Below are 20,082 nucleotides of genomic sequence, written 5' to 3'. Positions count from 1 at the left end.
AAAAATAAAAAAAGAAATGCGCCTCTGGTTGAGCATTGGATTTCGGAAAAACATGGTCTAGATGACATAAAATGGTTCATCCTAGAGAAGAATAAAATATCTGCTAGAGGAGGTGACCTAAATAAGAAACGTAAGCAGAGGGAACAATTCTTCATGTCAAAGTTCAAGTCTTATTATTTAGGACTCAATGGGCATGAAGAATGGGATAGAATGATAAAATAACATCTCTTATCAATCCTTCCCTGAGTCACATTACCAGGAGAGACTAGGTTTTGACTGTCAAAATAGAAGACAATATTAACAATTGTATCCGGTAGTATATAAAATGTAGTGTATAATTCATCACACAAATATGGGGACATTTATGTATACATGAGATATAAGTATAGTGATGAGACCGAAACTATTCACAAGACACACTCATGATTGAAACGATATGTTTTGGATATGATGTTTAGTTTCTGGTTATTGTGCCTATATCCTAAATGTGAAATTTTGCAAAAATTCCAAAATACATTACAAGGAGAGCTTAGGTTTTGATTGTCAAAATAGAAGACAAAATTAATAATTGCATCGGGTAGTATCCAAAATATAGTGTGTATCTCATCATAGGGGGACATTCATGTATACATGGGATATAAGTATAGTGATAAGACTGAAACAACTTACAAGACACACTCATGATTGAAATTATATGTTTTGGATATGATGTTTAGTTTCTGGTTAATGTGTCTATATCTAATTGTGAAACTTTGCAAAAATGTAATACATTTTGTAGATGTGTAATGATGATTTAGACATGCTCGCTTAAAATGTTCATGTGCACCCGTATATCGGGCATCCTACACTAGAATAAACAAGATATATGTAAAATAATAATATTTTGCAAGCCCTGAGAATAGTGCTAAGAACGCAGTGGTTCGTCTGAGAAGGGAACTTGAGAAATAGTAGAAGGACAATGTGTTTTGTAGTCCTCACTAAGGTTCACGCACTAAAGTATATATTATAAGAACCTATAGGTCGCCTCACCAAAACAACAGTGAGTGGCAACAAAAATTCAATAATGTTTTCTCTTTGTGTAAACCAAATAACACTTCTGTCGGTTATTAAAAAACAGGGTCACATTACCGCTTCCCCAAAACATTTTTTGACTCGTAAATAAAAGACTATGTAAATATAATTTCGCGTCTAAGATTTAGGATTACTCGGTATCTTTGAATATAATAATACAACAGAATGTAACAGAAAGCGGACAGTTATCTGTTAAAACTACCAGCATTATTCGGTTGCAATAAAACTACCAAAATGCCGGGACTAAAGGCACCGAACTAAGAGATGCGGATATGACGTAGCGAAGGGGTCCATTCACAAAACTACAATTATGGCGACCACAGTGCACGCACAGGTGATACCTATCACAGAACGTCAGCAACGCTAATTAAGAAACCTACTGAAAAGGAGGTCCCTATATATAGCTCAGACCGGGCACCATTTTGTTTAAAGCACGGGAAGCAGAAAGGTGTCAGGCGAGAGCTGGACGTGAGCACACGGTAAGGAGTGCGAGTAGAACAAGAGGGGTTACGATAAATTCTTGTGAAATCCATGTTAGAATTACAGCTTCTGCACGAGTTTCCAGTGTAGTACACTTAATGAGTCTAGGTGTGCTGGGAGGATGTTTTCTCCTTTCTTAAAATAACATAACAAAACTTAAAATTATGAAGTGTAAAGGTCGACTACCATCATCATCTCCCCTCTAATTAAAGAATAACCCAGAGGCAGACGGAATACTAAGAATAGCCATGCAGGGTGAAGGGGGTTCTATACAACGCTGTAATCACAGGATATTTAGATAAACCCACGTAAAAATTGTTGCTCTCCCTAGGAAGCTTACAGCGTATATATTAAAGCATTTGTGATTTAATTTAACCATAGAGTGCCATAAAGAGGCTGTACACGCCAGATATCTAACTCAAGCAGGCGTGGATCTCCTGTCCTTACCGCTAATAACAACCTATTGAACGTTTTATCGGGGAAGCGGTTAAGAGGCATTTTAAAAACACACCATTTACGTGTGGCACCTTAAACGATGCCCTAAATAGGGCCCGCATGAGGTACTAAAATCCCAAACTCAGATACATAAGTAAATAAAAGACGCAATACTTTATGTTTTTGACAATGCGCTTACAGATATGTGTAATAACTAAATTTTACCAGGTTACACACAAAAAAGTGGTACCTCCCCCTCAAAACGACCAAATCTTTAGTCCCTGAGTTCAATGTTGGATTAATTCATACAGGTAATTGATGCACTAGAACCAACCAGCAGTTCTGCGCAGATTGAAAGACGCAGCTACCATCAATCTTGACACTGTAAAAATGAGCCTTCCCGTTTTTAAGTAAGTAGGCATGAAACCTGACCTTACACCTGATAAAGTAAGGGTAGCCGTGATTTTTCTAATGCCGCCATTTTGAATTACAGAAAAACTGAGAGCGTTCATTAGACTGGCTCCTGATTTTAAATGAATTTTCATTGGCCTTAAATGATAAAGAAGGACCAATATACAACTAACCTAAGTAAGCCCGTTAGTCTTCGCCAATAATTACATCCGTTAAAGCATGACATGATTAGTACACAACCAGTTTTACTATACGTTCTCTTTCATAAACCTAAAGTAAATATGTGCACTCATTTCATAGAGAGAAGACTATACCTGTTTTTAATTCTCTGTTCTGAGGAAGGTGTTACATCACGACAAAAGCACCGAAACGCGTCGACTAAGGACTTTTTATGTATATTGTTTTAATTAATTGTAATTTTGGTTTGTCTATTAAATTGTGATATAAGTCAAGTTTTGTTTAAAACAATAGGATCAGTGACTCTGAGATAGTAAACCGTAAATCGGAATTGTTAGATAGCTTTTCTCTATATGTACCAGAGCACATGATCTTGATCACAATACAAAATGAATGCCCGATGAGTTTATGTTTTTAACTTGAAAAGAAAATGCTTTTAATGAAAATAAAATCAGAGAAACAAATAGTAAATACTTGTGTTGTGTAGCATTAAATACCTGTGTCATAATCGTGATATAAAAGCTAATCATGGTTCACGTGTAGGCCTTTTGGTCACCTATTAGAAGTATAACAGCACAGAAAGGAAATTTTCTTGTTTATACATTCATTAATGTATCCACTCGCTCTGGTTTCCCCGGAATCCCCAGAGCCTTTGACACTTTGGAATCTTTGCTGTACACCGCAGCTTTTCCATAGTTATATACTGTATTCTGACGGTTGTGCTCTTCCGTCATTAGACACTCTATACCATCCTTTTACAGATAAATGGGGAGTTAAGGAACTTGTGGAATCATTTAACATACTTGTTTTCCTTTGTTTCCCTTGAGATTCATTGAGTTGGATGATTCTATACCAGCGGATATATATTTTTTTCGGCTTGCATTTGCCATTAAGAACAGGCCTTGACGATGAGCCTAGAGGTTACTGGTGTTCACATATTGTATACACCTTTTTACGGCTCTGAGTCTGCACAGTCTAATTGTGTCCGCGCGGAATACCGGAATATAAGAGACCTTCTTCCGGTTTCCGTGACGAGCTGAGCACTGTTCCCTTGTGGGTCCGCAGTCTAATTGCGCCCGCGCGGAACACCGGAATACAAGACATCTTCTTCCGGTTTCCGTGGCGAGCAGAGTATAAACACTGCCCCTCCCCTGGTCCGCAGTCTGATTTTGCAAAATGCTGTCAAATATTTCAGCTTCGTAAACTTATGAACTGCTCATCTTCAATTACACAGTTATGACATCTCTGCCGCACAGCTTATGTGTCACGAGAGTCAATCCTTATTTTAGAGAAACTCATCACTTTGGTGTGCGCCCGTACATAACAGCGCTAAAAACAGCGGACATTTGTCACTACCACTTCCGGTTTCCGGCTTGTACGGCCAACCAATCAATTAAGCACAACACGGTTTCCTCTCTGATCCGCAACTTTCCATTTATAGACGGCTGCACCTCCAGTTTCCGGTTTGCACGGCCAACCAATCAATTAAGCACAACACAGCTTCCTCTTTGGTCCGCAACTTTCCATTTATAGACGGCCGCTCCACCTGGACCATTACCTTCCCCTCGGCTCAGTTGTAGCCAGAGGTACCGACGGACAGATGGGTGGTCTTTCGGTGGGACTTGCTTGGTGCGGACCTGTCTATGGATGTTTGCTGCTTAGACCATTGGCTTTTCCTGGCAGATTCCATTGCGCTTTCAACCACTCAGATACTCTTTTGTGCCAACTAGTCTCCCTTTGATTTAGAGACTTTGGTTTCTTCTATCGATGCTTGGACTGCTTTCCTACCACGAGTTGGTAATTCCCTAGCCTTTAACTTGGATGTGAAATTGCACTGATATTTATTTTTGCAATTTTCTATATATACAACATCCTGCATAGAGGTATTCAAATATAGTCGTCCATCAGCCTTTGGCTTGCTGAGATCGCCATCTTATTTTGTGTACGTTACTCACTAAAGACAACTTGAGAGAGATGGTTTAACACAGAAACTTGGTGTTATGGATGAAATGAATGTGTTTTTCTCCTTTTTTCCATCCTCTCTAGAGCGGGGGCCTCCACACCTGAGCGAGTGCCAGCTGAGGTGAGGCTTTTCCCCATCAAATCTTTGGGTGAGTTTCCTTCCTTCAGAATGAAGAAAATGGAAATACATGTAATATATTAACAATATGCAAAACATGGATGAATCTGATTTTGATCACAGGCCATTAATTGTCTATATCCATGAACCGTCTGCTGCTTCTACAAAATTGCTTGTGCATGTACTTTGTTCTTTTTCAGGGGAGAATTTTGGTGACCATGTCTATATTTCGCTACCGTTCAAGATTTAATACACGGTAGGCTATCTTAACATGGTACACTATTTTGCTTTATGGTCAGAAATAAACAATTTTTTTGTTCTGTTCACAATCTGTTGCAGTAGTGTTTTAACATCCTATGGTCCTGAAGAAAGCCATTTGTTTGGCTGAAACATGTCGACCAGTTCCATCTATTGATAGTAGTATTTGTTAGCACTATCTACACTCTGCTTTTAATTTTGCCATTGTGGTGGCCCTTCTAATAAAGTTACCTCTTGGCACCACATTAGGCAATTTTAAGTTTCACTTTTTTCATTATTGGTTCACACACCCTTTTCTGAGCACTGCAACGTCTTTTCCCATTCCAGCACCTGTACCACAATTGTTTGGCCTCCATCACTGGTGGATCTGTTACAAGGATCTCTCACAAACATCTGAAGTGAGTAACCTAGCAGATACCAGTATGACAACTAAAACCCAGATGATGAGTTTCCGCCAACAGGTGGGCTGATGGGTATATTTTCACACTGTTTTCTCACCTGACTCTGCCTCCACATACACCCACTGGTTAGCAAGCAGACCGTTTTGAGCCTCTTTTTTTAGACCTTTAGCATCCCTTGTGTATTTGTTGCTAGTTAGATTAGGGGATAGGATGCCAATAGGTCTTTAAACATATTTCCCCTGTAGATCCTTCTTTAAATTCTGTTTTTTGTGACTATCCAAACTAGACATGGATAGACAGTTATATAAGGCGGAGATGAGACACTATAACACTGCCATTAAACACGCCAAAAAGATCTATTTTTCAAAACGCATGAAAGACAATAGAAGTTCACTGAAAGAAGTCTACCAAATAGTTAAATAGCTCTGTAACCCTCCCAGCTTGTCCCAAACCCCGGTACCCTCCCCTGAGGGATGCAAGGCCAATCAGCAAATTGTTTGGTGATAAAATTACGAGGATTTATTCTTCATTTAAGGAGCAGCATTCACCAGATGACGTAGATTGGGGAATTTTGAACCCACATCCTGATGCCTAAGTCCATCTAAGTAATTTCGACCCTTTTACAGAGAAGGAGGTGGAAAAAGCAATGGCTGAAGTCAAATCAGGGTCCCCATCAGATCCAATGGATCCCTACAGAGTGTAGAACCCTTGTCCAAGCCCTGCTTATAGGTAGGATGGATTATGAGAATGCTCTTTTTGTTGGCATGGCGTACTATCTTTTCTCTCGACTACAGCTGGTCCAGAATGCAGCTGCCAAATTGGTATGTAACAAGAGTAAGTACAGTTCAGCATCTGAGTGTATGAGGACACGACACTGGCTCCCAATCAGACAAAGGGCCAAATGTAAGCTGCTGAGTATGCTTTTAAAGTATGCTTTTAAAGTTGTGGACGGTAACCTTTTTTAATTCTAAACAAATACAGATGCTTTTGTGTTTTTGTGCATTGAAAGACATTGGGCAGATGATAGTTAGACACAATGTGATGTATCAGAGGGAGAAAGCCAACGTAATTAAATGGTGTATACAGAGACTGCAGTTTTGCATAAACAGTTTGCGCAAGTCTCAACAGAAAGTGCAGGGGTGGAGTTGAGACACAGAATTTCCCAGTGAAGTGTCAGATTGTACTGCCAAAGCGCAGCTACTAAGCATGACGGAACATTTAATTTCCTTAAAGATGAAAAGGCTAAAATCTTGGAGACAGAGGTGGTGACACACGATTCAGATTTGGTGTGCATAACTAAATACGAGCACCTAGGAGATAAAGACCATACAAAAAGGTGGGCAGGAAAATGAAGGGATCCATATCCCCCTAGATTTACTGAGAACTATGATTTCTATGTGTCAGGATGCACAAGTGCAGAATCAGTTAGACAGAATTGTGGAGCATTTGCAGAGCAACGGATGAGATATAAATCCTGCCAAAATACAAGGACCCTCTCAGAGTGTGAAGTTTTTGGGTATTTAGTGGCATCAGTGACACAGAGAGGTGGTACCCCAAGTGAAACAAAAGCTCAGAGAATTTGCAGTGCCCCTAAACAGAAAGGAAGCCCAGAGGTTCATTGGTTTGTTTGATTTTTGGAGACAGCACATCCCTCACTTGAGTCAGATTTTGGCCCCTTTGTACAAAGTTACGCGAAAGAAAAATGCATTTGAATGGGGAGAGCAACAACAGATTGCATTTGAATTAGCAAAAGAGGTTATACAGCACGCTTTGGATTTGTGGCCAGTATGGGAGGGGGATGTTGAGCTGAATGTGACAGTATAAGGACCATATGCCAATTGGAGTTTGTGGCAGAAGCAGGAAAAAACGAACGTTTCCTTTAGGGTTCTGGACACAGAGATTGCTAGACGCTTGAGAGAGGTACACTCCATTTGAAAAACAGTGGCTTGCATGCTATTGGGCTCTGGTGGATACTGAGCAATTGACCCTAGGACATGATGTGATTTTGAGACCTGAAATTCCAATAATCCAGTGGGTGATGAGTTCCCCCTAAACTTACAGAATTGGACATGCGCAGGAAGCCAGCATAATTAAATGGAAGTGGTATATACAGGATAGGGCCAAAGTCGGTCCCAAAGACACTGCAGTGTTGCATGAGCAAGTGGCGCATGCGCCACTGGAAGAGGCAGGGGTGTTGCATGATGTACCTTAAATACAGACGTCTCCTGTAAAGTGGGGTAAGCCATTTAGCTAATTGTCCATGGACAAGAAGCATGTGTGGTTTACTGATGGTGCAGCCAGGTATGTAGGGGCGAAGAGGCACTGGAAGGCAGTGTCATACAATCCTGTGACCCAGAAATTGATGACCACTACTTGAGAAGGAAAGAGTAGTCAGTTCATAGAAATATATGCTTTGTATCAAGCTTTGAAACAAGAATTGCCAGGAATATGTCATATTTACTGATTCATGGTCCACTGCCAATAGGTTAGCAACTTGGCTTCCCACGTGGCATGCTCATAATTGGATGATAAATGCAAAGGAAGTGTGGGGCAAGGAATTGTGGAAAGAGATTTGGACCATGTTGACACAAAGTACAGTTACCGTGTATTTGATTAAAACTGTGATTTTGCAGTGTCCTGTTTATCAGAACGCACATGCCAGACCAGTCCCACAGAAGGTGTAGGGCAAGTTGAGAAAAGGAAAATTACCAGAGCAGAAAGAGCAGATGGAGTGCATTGGGCTTCTGCAATTGATAAAGGGAGCACGTATCCAGCAGTGAGTGGAGAAATAGTCAGGAAGGAGACTGTCCAGGGAAAAAAGAGAGTTTCACTCCAATACCAGGAATTCAGAGGCTAAAGAGTGGGTAGAATTCTCTGACAATTCCCCAGAGCCAGAAGAACCGTGCAGACAGGAATGATAATAGTGTGCCTTTAGAAATGCAAAACAGGGACAGGAAAAACGTGCACTTTTGAAAAATGTTTTTTGCAAGAAGAGTGATGCTTGTTTCTTTTCCAGGTCATCATACTGCGACGTGTTGGTGTGTTTGGTGCCCGAGTCTCCGTATGAGTGGTCCCATCCCTCCCCTCCGCTCCAACTTACCCCCTCCCCCCAAGCCTGGAGTGATCACCAGACGGTGGAAGCTGACGTCCTGTGGCTGAACGGACCTGATGGGAATCCACTTTGCCAAAACCAATAAACTGATTCAGTGGAGATGAGTTAAATGTGAGAAGGCTGTGTGTCTTTCACACAGAAGACTGTGAGTTTTAAGAGAAAACAGAACAACACAGATGTGCTGTAATTGAAACTGTTTTATAAACATGAAGCTAAGACAAAGTGCGAGAGGGCTGTGTGTCTTTCACACAGAAGGACTGTTTGTTTAAAAAGAAAAAGAACGACAGAAATTATCTGCATTTGGAGGAAATGTTTTTTGAGTTAAAGAGTTGCCTTTATTGTTTAGCACAAAATATATGAGTTTGGCTGCTTCAACAGTAGAAGTTCCAGTATTAGCCATTTGAGACATTAGAAACATTACTGAGTTAATATGATTGTATCATTTATCTTGTGTTATTCTTGCTGAATATCTAGATATGTTTGAGTTGTTTCTATGTGTTTTGAAAAGATTATTACATGCTTTTATGATTTCAGTGCTTTGTAGTTGTGTTTTTACTGTTAACCACTTGGATGCTAAGGTACATCCACCTCTTCCCATTGACTTTCCATTGAAATCAATGGAAACTCCATGACGAGTTACCCTTGTCATTAGCACTGAAGGGGTTAAGAAATGCAGTCTTTAAATCATGGCTATGTTTCCAGTTACAACTTGTTTTGAAGTGGTTATCACATGCTTTTATGATTTCATAGTTTTATATTTGTGTCTTTCAGTTATAAAATGTGTTTTTTCACTTGTAGTTATGTTTTCAATTATGAAATGTCGTTTTTCAACAGTTTTTGTGTCTTTCAATTAAGTAATGCAGTTTTTGTGCCTTCCGTTCAGCACATGAGTTATTGCTTCAACGTGTATTTTGGAAATGCAATTTTTCACCAATAGTGGTGTCTTTAGTTGAGAGGTTCAGTTTGTGATATAAGTATATGGTGATAGTCGAAGGTCATGGGGTGGAATGTAATAAAAGAGCCACTTTTGTGGTTTGGCACCCTATGATGACTTTAACTACCACCATTTTAACTGACTTTAGTGTGTTATTTTACCCTAGCCTTAATGTAGGACGGTCCTGCAAATGCCTACTTCTCTTCTATCTTGCAATCTTGTTGTCTTTTAGCGAGAGCTGTCAAGGAGTACCTTTATATTATAAAGTGCTTACTATTGGCTGTGACCTGACTTTGCCTTGCTTGTTAATTAGAAGTGCTTAATCATGAGTGCTTACTATTGGCTTTGACATGGCCTCATGTCACCTGGTTTTCTGACTTTGACTATTGGCTTTGACATGGCCTCATGTCATCTGGTTGTCTGACTTTGACTATTGGCTTTGAAATGGCCTCACGTCATCTGCTTTTCTGACTTCGTCTATTGGCTTTGACATGGCCTCATGTCATCTTGCTTTCTGACTTTGCCTTACTTCTGCGTGCACAGTAGTTCTTGCCATTCATATTCAAGGTCTTTCGGCTCCTCACTTCTTTTTCGCACCTCACTGACCAGGATGAACTGGATATTATCTGTGGAATGTACAACTCTGTCTCTGAGTCAAAATACCGGGGCTTCGCCAGCCTCTGTCTTGGCCTTGACGCAGACTGGTACCAGCCAGCTTGGTTTTTTCAATGAGAAAGGGGTGGGTTTTCTAGAAGTTTCGTCCCACTTTGAATAATGGTATTCAAGAAAAGCTTTATTCGGCTGCTGTATAAAACAGTCATAAAAGCACATAACTTAAAAAAACAACATATGATTTACAGGTAAAAAACACAATGCAATCAATTTGTACAATACTATTCCATTAAAACAATACTTTTCCGAATATAAAATGCAGCTTTTAAGAACTGGGCTACCCTCCATGCTATGTGCTCGTTTTCTAGCAATTGAAGCTGAAACATTGCGTCACAGCTCCGCCTAAGCCCCAGTTTTCTTAAAGAGGGTATGATACAAGCTCATGGTAAAATTTACAAAATAGGACTAAGTGCATATTAGATTGGGTGGAGGCGTTATAGCAGGGGCACAGTGAGAGGTTACAAGACCAGTCGTTCATTTAAATGTCATCAGCCTTTAAATAATACCCAGTCTTAACCTTGTAAGAATAAATCTATCAAAAGTTCTCAGTACAAAAGATAAGTAAGGCTCCATTCCTAGTGTAGTACTTAACAACTGATGATTTCTCACGGTTATTTTAATTGCAGATTCTCCGTGTAGTCTTTTGCCTTCTAAAAACTGCATGCCCTCGTTTTTTAATGTCTTTCTTGTAATATTTATCATTGAGGATGGAGTGGTAAAATGTTCGAGGTGGCCCAGTTTGTCCATAAAGTCGCATACGTATTTGATCCAGGGGATTCTATAGGCCCCGTCCAGCTTTAGGATATCTTTTAAATATAATGGTATTACAGCTGGGAGTATTTGTGGGTCTGGTGGAAGTTCACCACAGAATAGACGTATTACTGTGGATTGGTGCTGGAACTTGGGTCCTGACCGAACTCCTTCCTGGGCTGTTGAAAAGGACTTCCCCCAGCTAGAGTTGGCAAGGATGTTGCAGAATCAGTCCGTGAGGTGTTCCTAACCACACTCTCTCTTTCTCTCTCTCTTGCATATATTTTCTACTCTTTGCTCATTGTGGATATATATATATATATATATATATATATATTGCATTCTATTTCAATTGTTCATTTAATCATTAATTTGACATTTGGGAGTCTGCCATGATTGATATATTCGGCCTGTCTTTTTAAAAGGTTGCATTAATAAACTTGTATGTATTACTTTACCTACATTTGGGTGTGTTTTCTTACCTCGCCTTAAGGAAGTGCTTGATTTTGGGGGTGTTGGGTTAGGGTGTGTTCTTTTAGCGAAAAGCACATTCATTACACCTAGCTGCCAATGCCACAGCTCACCTGGAGAACCCCATTGGCAGATGGGATGGGTTTGGTTGAATCACTGCCGCTTCCACGACCCAATGCTTATACATGGTAGCCTACAACAACCAAAGCATAGCAGGGGTAGGGTGGTTACCTGAGTGTCATAAATCGCAGCCCTTACAATCACACACCACTGGAGCTACCTGCCAACAATAAAATACTATTTGTCACTGTTAGACCTGGCACCTTGGCGTGAGTCTCCCTTCCAATTTTTTGCTGCTGTGCCTCATATATTTTGCTGGTGTTAGCTGCTCAGAGCACTGTGCCACTGCCAATCAGTGCAAGTGCTCCCTATATAAAGTGTATATGTGATTGGTTTCCATGATTGGCGTATTTGGTTTACTGTCAGACCCCAGTTAAGTGCACCAGGAGTGCCAGGGCTTGTAAATCCAAATGCTGCTAGTGAGCCTGCAGCACTGGTTGTGCCACCCACAGAAGCAGCCTTGTAAAATGTGTCTAAGGTCTGCCATTGCAGAACCTGCGTGCAGTCTGGTACTGTCATGCTGGCTGGGCAAGTGCACCCACTTGCCAGCCCCTAAACCTTCCCTTTACTTCATGTGAGTCACCCCTATGGTAGGCCCTAGGGCATGGTGCATTGTAAGCATAAGGCAGGACAAGCCCTGATGTGTGTGGCATGTCCTAATAGTGCATTACAGCCATTTTCGTTTTTCACTATTGGAAGGCTACCTGTTCTCATAGGCCAGAATGGGCTGCTGGAATTATTACACTCTATAATCCTAGAAGGCTCAGGGAACATGGTGGAAATTCGAGTTTGGTATGCCTAAACTCAGATTAATAAAATACATATTTTAGCAAAGTTTATTTTAATGTTCTTTGTTTGCAAATACCACTTTTAGAAAGTTGGTATTTGCTTGCCTAACCATTTCAGCCCGCCTCTGCTCTGATGTGTATCTGCTGTCTGGTTTCTGTGAGTTACAGGGCTGTGGAATTCCAGGAGACAGGCTGGGCAGCCAGGTGGTGAATAGGAAGATTACACCAGGATGGGTGGGAGGAGTGCCCCTTGACTCTGAATAGGGCTGTGCTCTGCCACCACAATGCTGGCTCCACCTCCTGCGTCTGATGTCTCTGCCCTGCACCCTGAAAGCAGAAGCCTGCATCATGTCAACAAAGTGCTCAGGAACTGGACTGAACAAGGCAAAGGCCCCCTGGCCTGAAAGAACAAAAGAAATGCAGTATAAATATAGGAGCCCTGCTCCTAAGATATCAGATCCTGCTTGAACCACAAAGAATCTCTGCCCGACGAGAAGGACCTAGAAAAGCTGAAGGAGGAGTACTGTCCCTAAACTGGGGGATTGGCCTGCAGTGGGTGCCTTGCTCTGAAAGGAGAGGAAAAGCCTAAAGAGACTTTGCAAACTTGTGACTTCAAACAATCTCCAAGGGATTGTGTGTGAGCTTGCCCCCTGAACGGAGTCCCAGGACTATTGGACTCCTCCCTGCCTCAACTAGAGCTGCTGGAATCTGCTTCTGCCTCGGGCCGCTGAACCCGCGATTCAAAGTCCGCCTCAAATCCCTGATTTCTACAAAGCCGTGCCAGGCCGCCTCGAACTGTGTGTCTCCGCTCCCCTGACGAGCCGTAGCTCGCACCGACAACCAGGCTGCACCGCACATCGCTTTTCCTCTCTCCCCTTCGAGCCGCACTACCTCGCTGCGTCCCAGACGAAGAAGTGTAGCTCACTGGTTAGAGCAGGCAGACCCAGAAGCAGAGAACGGCCTGGGACCAGGGTTCAATTCCCGACGCGGCAGGGTCGTGAACCAGGGTCAGCGGACTCGATAATTCTCACTTCGGTGCATACTCGAATCACGGGTTCACACTCTGCAACTCTGGGCATTAAGCTTGCTTAATCTCCACAACGCCCCCCCGCCCCCCCCCCCCCCCCCCGCGGCGGGATGCCTGGCTTTCACCTGGGGGATACCCAGTACGGGTTATCTCACTGGGAAAAGCCAGGACGGGTTCCCAAGGCAAGCGCCGAGATGCCGCACGGTGATTCGAGCGCTATATAAGTAGCCTAAATAAATAAAATAAATTAGGACTCTGTCCCAACGCAGCACGAGTCGCACAGGGTGCACGAAGCGCACCGAACCCTAGAAATACACCTGAATCCTGAACAGCATTGTGGCCTATTTTTAAACGCTATTGGGTCTTGTGTTAAGCCTTATATAAAGATACCTATTTTTGATACAAAACTAGACTGGTGTCCATTTGTGGTGTGTCATTCAATTACTGTATGTGGTCATAAATGCTTAACCCATAACGCTCTGAGATTATCCTTTGTCTGCTCGCGCCACACTGCCTAGAGGGTGAGCAGGGGTTATTTTAAAGAGTAAGTCCCTTGCCCTGACTAGAGGAGAGGGTCCCTGCTTGTCACAAGTACTCACCTTTGCCAACCAGAGACCCCCAATTCTAACAGTCACTAACAGTCTACAAAATTAATGTAACAAAAATGATCTTGAGCAGGTTGACGTCTTGAAGGGTCGTCTACATGGTAGTTGGACACTGTGTAAGGTGATGTGGACAAAGTATGCTAGAAAGGAGAGGGATAGCTGTTGCTCATTCGCACTGAGTGCATCCTGTTTACATTGCTGCTATAAAGAATTAGTAAAGTACACACGTAACAGATCCTTCGGGTTTGCAAACAAATTGTAATTAATAACTACATTGGATTCAAAGCATGAACATTTTTATTGGGACTCCAAAACGACTAAAGACAGCAGCAAAAAATACCTTTATAGTCCTCTGTGTTGCAGTTTTCGTCTCACTAAAGATTACCGTTGTAAGTTGTACTCTGCTGATATAACTAACCAGCTGCTCAGGTTCTGCTCAGGTTCTGACAGAAACCCCCATTAAATAATTACAGCTAAATAAAGTAGCACCTACTCACGTGATCCTCACACACCGGAGGCACATTGAGAACGTTGTTAGTGGGTGCAGCCTGTAATGATGCACAAACGCAGTGGTAAATTGAATATAAGGTTTATTAACCGGAGCGCCGGGGCTGGCTACCTCTGGCAGTGAGCGCCAGAGAAAACTGAGTGTCCCGCCTACCACATCCTGTGACGTGGTTCCTGTTCCGCTCACGGAACACTAGAGCGCTGCCACATCTCCCCCCTTTATGCACAATAAACAAATATCTAAAAGTCTTACTTCCAGTCCATTTCATAATCCTTGAATCTCTCCGGTACCTTGATTCTCCGCCCTGCTCGAGTTTCCACTCTCTCAATCTTTCTCTCTCCTCCTGTAGTCTCTTGTCCCCTTCTCTCTCTCGCACCTTCTGCTTCCCCATCCTTGGCCTTCTTCTCACACTCTTCTATGCCTCTGTTCTTCCCTTCCGTCTCTCTACTCACTCTTTCTTCCTCTGCTGTTGTTAGTCCTTCCGTTCCGTTCACATATTCCTCTTGCCTTTCTCCACTTACACTTTCTCCATCCTCTGCGACATTCTCCGTTCCTTCTTCCGCCTCGTCTTCCCATTTCAGTATCTTGCTGCATTTGGCCATTCTGTCCATGGACCAAATCTTTCCATCGCTCAGGAGAGCTGATCTGGCATAAGGCTCCACCACCTTGAGGGGAGGTGAAAACTTGCTCTCTCCTTTCTTCTTCATGATGGCTAGCTTCACCCTCACCCAATCACCTTTGTCCAGTTCTGTACTTTGAGTGTTCCTTCTTCTGTTGTAGTGTGCCGTGTAGACATCCTGGGCTCTCTCCAGATTTTTCCTTACCACCGCCGGTGACCATTTACTCTGGACAATCAACTTCCTCCATGCTGTATTGTCTTTGGTGAAGGCCTCTCTGCCTCTTAAGATCTTGAAGGGGCTGTAGCCTGTGCTACCCGGTGTGATTCGGTATGCCCAAATCATCTTCTCCAGCTCCATTTCCCAATCCTTGCCATCCTCTATGGCTGCCTGTATGGTGCCCATAATCACACGATTAAAGCGTTCCACCTGGCCGTTACCCGCCGGGTGGTAGATCGGGGTGTGCTTCACTTCAATTCCGTTTCTGTTGGTGAAGGCCTTCCACTTTTCTGAAGTGAACTGGGGTCCATTGTCGCAGGTGATGATCCTCGGAATGCCTTCGCTGATAAAGGTGGTACGCAAGAACTTTATCACTGCCTCAGTATCCACTCTCTCCAAGACTTGTAGCTCGGGCCACTTGGAATACCTGTCTACGGCAACCACCACGTACTTTTGAGTGCCTTCCTTGTTCAAGACTGGTCCCATTATGTCCACTGACAACATCTCCCACGGGCCATCTGGAATCGGAAACCTTCCCAGCGGGGGTCTCAGCAGGCTCTGGGCCTTGTCCGATTTTGCGCAAGACTCGCACGAGCGCACATGTCTTTCTACCTGCGCGTCGATGGCTGGCCACCAGTAGGCTTGTCTGGCCAAGGCTTTCGTTTTTGTGATGCCCTGGTGCCCTTCATGCAGTATGGACATCAACCGTTCCAGAATGTTCCTGGGCGGAATCACCTTGTCCCCTCTGAGTAAGAACATTGGGTTTTCAGCCAATGACAGTTCCTCTCGGACCTCCCAGTATCTCTTCAGTTCCTCCTTCAAGTGTCTCTTCTCGGGCCAGCCATGAACGACATATCCTTTTACGGCCTCCAAGTCTGTGTCTTCTCGGTATGCTTCTTCCCAGTCCTGGGCGCTTATTACCTCTTCAGTGTCCTGGATGGTGGCAACCACGTATCCTTCCCACTCTTGCCTTTCTTCATTCTTTGCCTCTTCCATGGCAGCTGCCCTACTTAGGAAGTCGGCCACTTTGTTCTGTGGCCCTGGAATGTGCTCGACTTCATAGACAAAGTCCAATAGCCGTAGGGTCATCTTGGCGATCCTGGGCGTGGCATGGTCATGTCCACTTGATGTCAGGACACGAACTAAAGGCTTGTGATCGGTTTTTACGAGAAACTTGGCACCCCACAAGTATTGCCTGAATTTTTCCACCGCCCAGACCACCGCCAGCATCTCCTTCTCCACCACACTGAACTTCTCCTCACTGGGCGACAACGAGCGGGAGGCGAAGCTGACGGTCGACATCTCTCCCGACTCCTCTCTCTGCATTAGTACCGCTCCTAGGCCACGGTCACTGGCGTCTGTGGTGAGAACAGACTCAGCTTCGGGGTCAAATCCCTTGAGGGGAATGGCCGTACCCATTTCTCGCTTGAGTGAGTCGAACTCTTCTTGCTCCTCTTTACCCCACTGAAACCTGTTCTTTTCCTTGAGCAGTTGTCGTATGTAGTGTGTCTTTGTTGCGAAATGAGGGATGAATTTGCTGTAATACTCGGCCATCCCTAGGAATGACCGAACATCTTCCTTCCTTTCCGGTGTGGGTGCTTCCATGATGGCTCTCATGTTTGTTTTCTTCGGAGTTATGCCTTGTCCACTCACCTCATGGCCGAGGTATGTGACCGACTGCACTCCCAAATTGCATTTCGTCCACTCGGCAGTCAATCCACTGTCTTGCAGTTTCTGCAGCACCTTGTGAAGTTTCACGTTATGATCCTGCCTCGACTTCCCCATTACCAGTATGTCATCCTGGAAGAAGAGGACATCCTTAAGGTCTTTTAGGAGTTTATGCATGATTTTCTGGAACACGGCCGCGGCAGAAGCTAAGCCGAAGGGCATCCTCACGAACTCATAGCACCCGAAGGGTGTGATAAACGACGTGAGGTGGGTGCACGACGGATGAAGCTTAACTTGATGATAGGCCGACGAGAGGTCCACTGTGGAAAACCATGTGACGTCCTTTGTTTTCGCCAGCATTTCACTGATGCGCGGCAAGGGGAATCTGTCTACGACAATGTTTTTGTTTAACTCTCTTAGGTCCACGCAGAGACGTACCTTGCCGTTGGGCTTTTGGGCTACAACCAGGGGAGACAGCCACTCCGCGCTCTCTATCGCCCTGATGACTCCCTCCTTTTCCAACCTGTCCAGCTCTATTTGTACTGCCTCTCTGCTGCGGAACGGAATGTTCCTCACTCTGTGCACTACTGGTACCGCCCCTTCCTTCAGTTTGATGAGGTGCGTGTACTTGCCCAGCTCGCCAATTTGCCCGTTGAAGACTTTGGGATATGTTTTCCTCCACAAATGCACGTCTTCGCTGACCGCCATGTCCATGAATAGGATTTTCTCAATGCCACCAGGGTTGAGCTGGATCCCCAATGCTCCTTGATCTTTCCAACTCAGAACAGACGGCCCTCTCTCCGCTACGTACAGCTTGCACTGCGCATGACGACCTCTGAATTCAAATAAGAGCGGGCAGTAGCCCAACATGGGGATCTTCTGTCCAGTGTACGTTACTGGTCTCACATCCATGGGTAGGAGTGTTTCTTTGATCCTCGCTGCAAAGTTGTCTTCCCATACCTGCCTCTGGACGATTGAGATGGGCGCTCCGCTGTCCGCGATCATCTCCAAGGGTATGCCCCCTATGTGCATGTCGAGACGAGGCCTGTCTGTGTTGGAACCGTCCATCTCTAGAACTTGGACATCAATGTACAGGAATTCTTCCTCTTCACCTTTGTCGTCCTGATCACTGGAATCTTCTCTCTGATCATGGTCTACCAAGCGCACTACGGCATTCTTCGGTTTTCTGCGACACACTTTCTCGTAGTGTCCAAAGATGTTGCAGTAGGAACACCTGGCCTTGAAGGCGGGGCACACCTTGTCGTTTCCCACGTGGCTACTGCTACCACACCTGTAACACTGGTTTCTTTCCTTTCTGTGTGTCTTGCTGTCCGTCTGTGATTTAGTGGAGAAGTCAGCTCTGTTTCCTCCCTGGGTCTTCCGCGTCTCATTTTGCTTCCAACGGTCGTTTCTGTTTGGCGCCATTACTCTACACACTGCTTGCGATTCCTGGGCGTCCCTCTTCGCCGCCTGGGCACACCTTTTCGATAGCTCGGCTTTTTTGACCATCGCCCAGATCTCCTTGAGTGGAGCGTCGCCATTCACCCACAATTTCTCTTGTATGTGGGTACTGGAGGTATGCATAATAATTTGATCCCTGATGAATTCATCATGCAGTCCCCCAAATTTGCACGTGCCTGCTAATTTCCTCAGTGCTACGACGTATTCGTCCACAGACTCTCCGCTCTTCTGTTTTCTCTGAAAGAAGTTAAATCTGTCGATGGCGACACACACTACAGGCCTGTAATGTGCGTCCAAGTCTTCAATGGCGTGATCAAACACCTCCGTGTCCGCTGCGGCTCTTTCTCCTTTCACAATGGTGTCATAGATCCTGAGCCCTTCTGGACCTAAGTTATGGAGAAGGATCTTCTTTTTCCTCAGACTCGTGAACGCGGTCTCGCCTTCCTCTTCTAGCGCTTCCAGATAGTTAAGGAAGTACCTCTTCCAGTCTTCCCATTTTCTTTCCGGTTCTCCGCTTTTCGTGAGGAATGGGACGAGTTGGGTGAGAGACGTGCTCTGACTCGCCATGGTTGGAGCTTTCCTCTTGGTCTTAGGTGTGACAACAGTTTTCCTGGATGGACTCCCTGGGGCGCTTTGATCTCCTCCCTCGTCCTCTCTGTTCTCACACTCACTGTCCTCTCCTGGTCCACCCTCTGTGGTGAGAGATTCCGCCTCTGAGCTGCTTCCTGCCTTCGCAGTCGATGTGCCTGCAGTCTCCGCCAGCGTGCACCCCTATTCTCTGTTGCTGGGGCGCCTGTGAGGGCTTACCGTGATGTAATAGGGCTGGTTGCCTTGTTAGTTTCCCTCAGGTGTCTTCCTCTGTCTTGCTGTGCTCTCCTTCACCTGGGGCGTCATTTACACGTGCTGTGGCCTTTACTGGGCTTAAGGACAGCCGTGGGGCCCCCTCCTGGCTCGTGGCTGTCCTAGCGCCGATTTTCGCGCTTCTTCCCGCCTTGCCGGCTCCTCTGCCGCGCTCCGTTCTGCTTCTCACGCGTAATGCGTGCAATTACTGGGGTCGCGTGCTTATCCCACCTTCGTCGCCACTGTAATGATGCACAAACGCAGTGGTAAATTGAATATAAGGTTTATTAACCGGAGCGCCGGGGCTGGCTACCTCTGGCAGTGAGCGCCAGAGAAAACTGAGTGTCCCGCCTACCACATCCTGTGACGTGGTTCCTGTTCCGCTCACGGAACACTAGAGCGCTGCCACACAGCCGTCATTTACGATACAATGAAATAAGAGTCACGTGATCCCAGTTACACCCTGAAATGCGTCCAATTTGTTCTCATAATGCACATAGACCTCATACCGGTTATTCCAGTATTTCAGCAGTTCAGTCCCGTGTGAACCTGGTCCAGGGGTTTAACACAAACTCTTGGGCCCCTCCTGAGTAATATGACCAGTAGCCCCTCCCATGTCTCACACATTCATAGGCCTTCAGCTGAAAAGGCCCCCGGGCCGGGAATGAAGGGTCCTTCGCGCCGCAGGGGTTGCCGGGGCGCGAATTCGGCCCCCTACTGGTCTTTGTCGTGTGTCGCATGCGTGTATGATAAATAGCAACATGGACACACACTTGCTGCATTTCACGTAGCCTTCCAACTGACCACGCCCGTCCACTCCCACGGGCTACATTAAGTTCCTGACGCGAGACGCCAGGATAAACCACATAGCACGCTCACGGGGGGAATACCTGAAAACCCACCTCTTTCGGGCGTTCCAAATGGTGCTGCTCGAACGCCACGCAACATTACAGTCCTGCTACCTTACGAGCAAAAAA

The 20,082-nt window shown here is 44.7% G+C and overlaps 1 protein-coding gene across 1 annotated transcript in view; it reads right to left on the bottom strand.

Moving 5' to 3' along the window:
- The window catches only part of CHDH (choline dehydrogenase), a 183,263-nt gene extending 163,382 nt beyond the window's left edge, over positions 1–19,881 (bottom strand). The window contains exons 1-2 of the mRNA XM_078661593.1: positions 19,520–19,881; positions 14,286–14,340 (exon numbers count right to left, since the gene is read on the bottom strand). The gene's annotated coding sequence lies outside the window, so the exon portion shown is untranslated. The remainder of the gene's footprint in view (positions 1–14,285; positions 14,341–19,519) is intronic.
- Between the last annotated feature and the right edge of the window lie 201 nt (positions 19,882–20,082).

Source organism: Lissotriton helveticus, chromosome 9, assembly GCF_964261635.1.
Source record: "Lissotriton helveticus chromosome 9, aLisHel1.1, whole genome shotgun sequence".
Taxonomy (NCBI): Eukaryota; Metazoa; Chordata; class Amphibia; order Caudata; family Salamandridae; genus Lissotriton; species Lissotriton helveticus.
The sequence above is the reverse complement of the archived record's forward strand: the minus strand, read 5'-3'. Positions and strand labels throughout refer to the sequence as shown.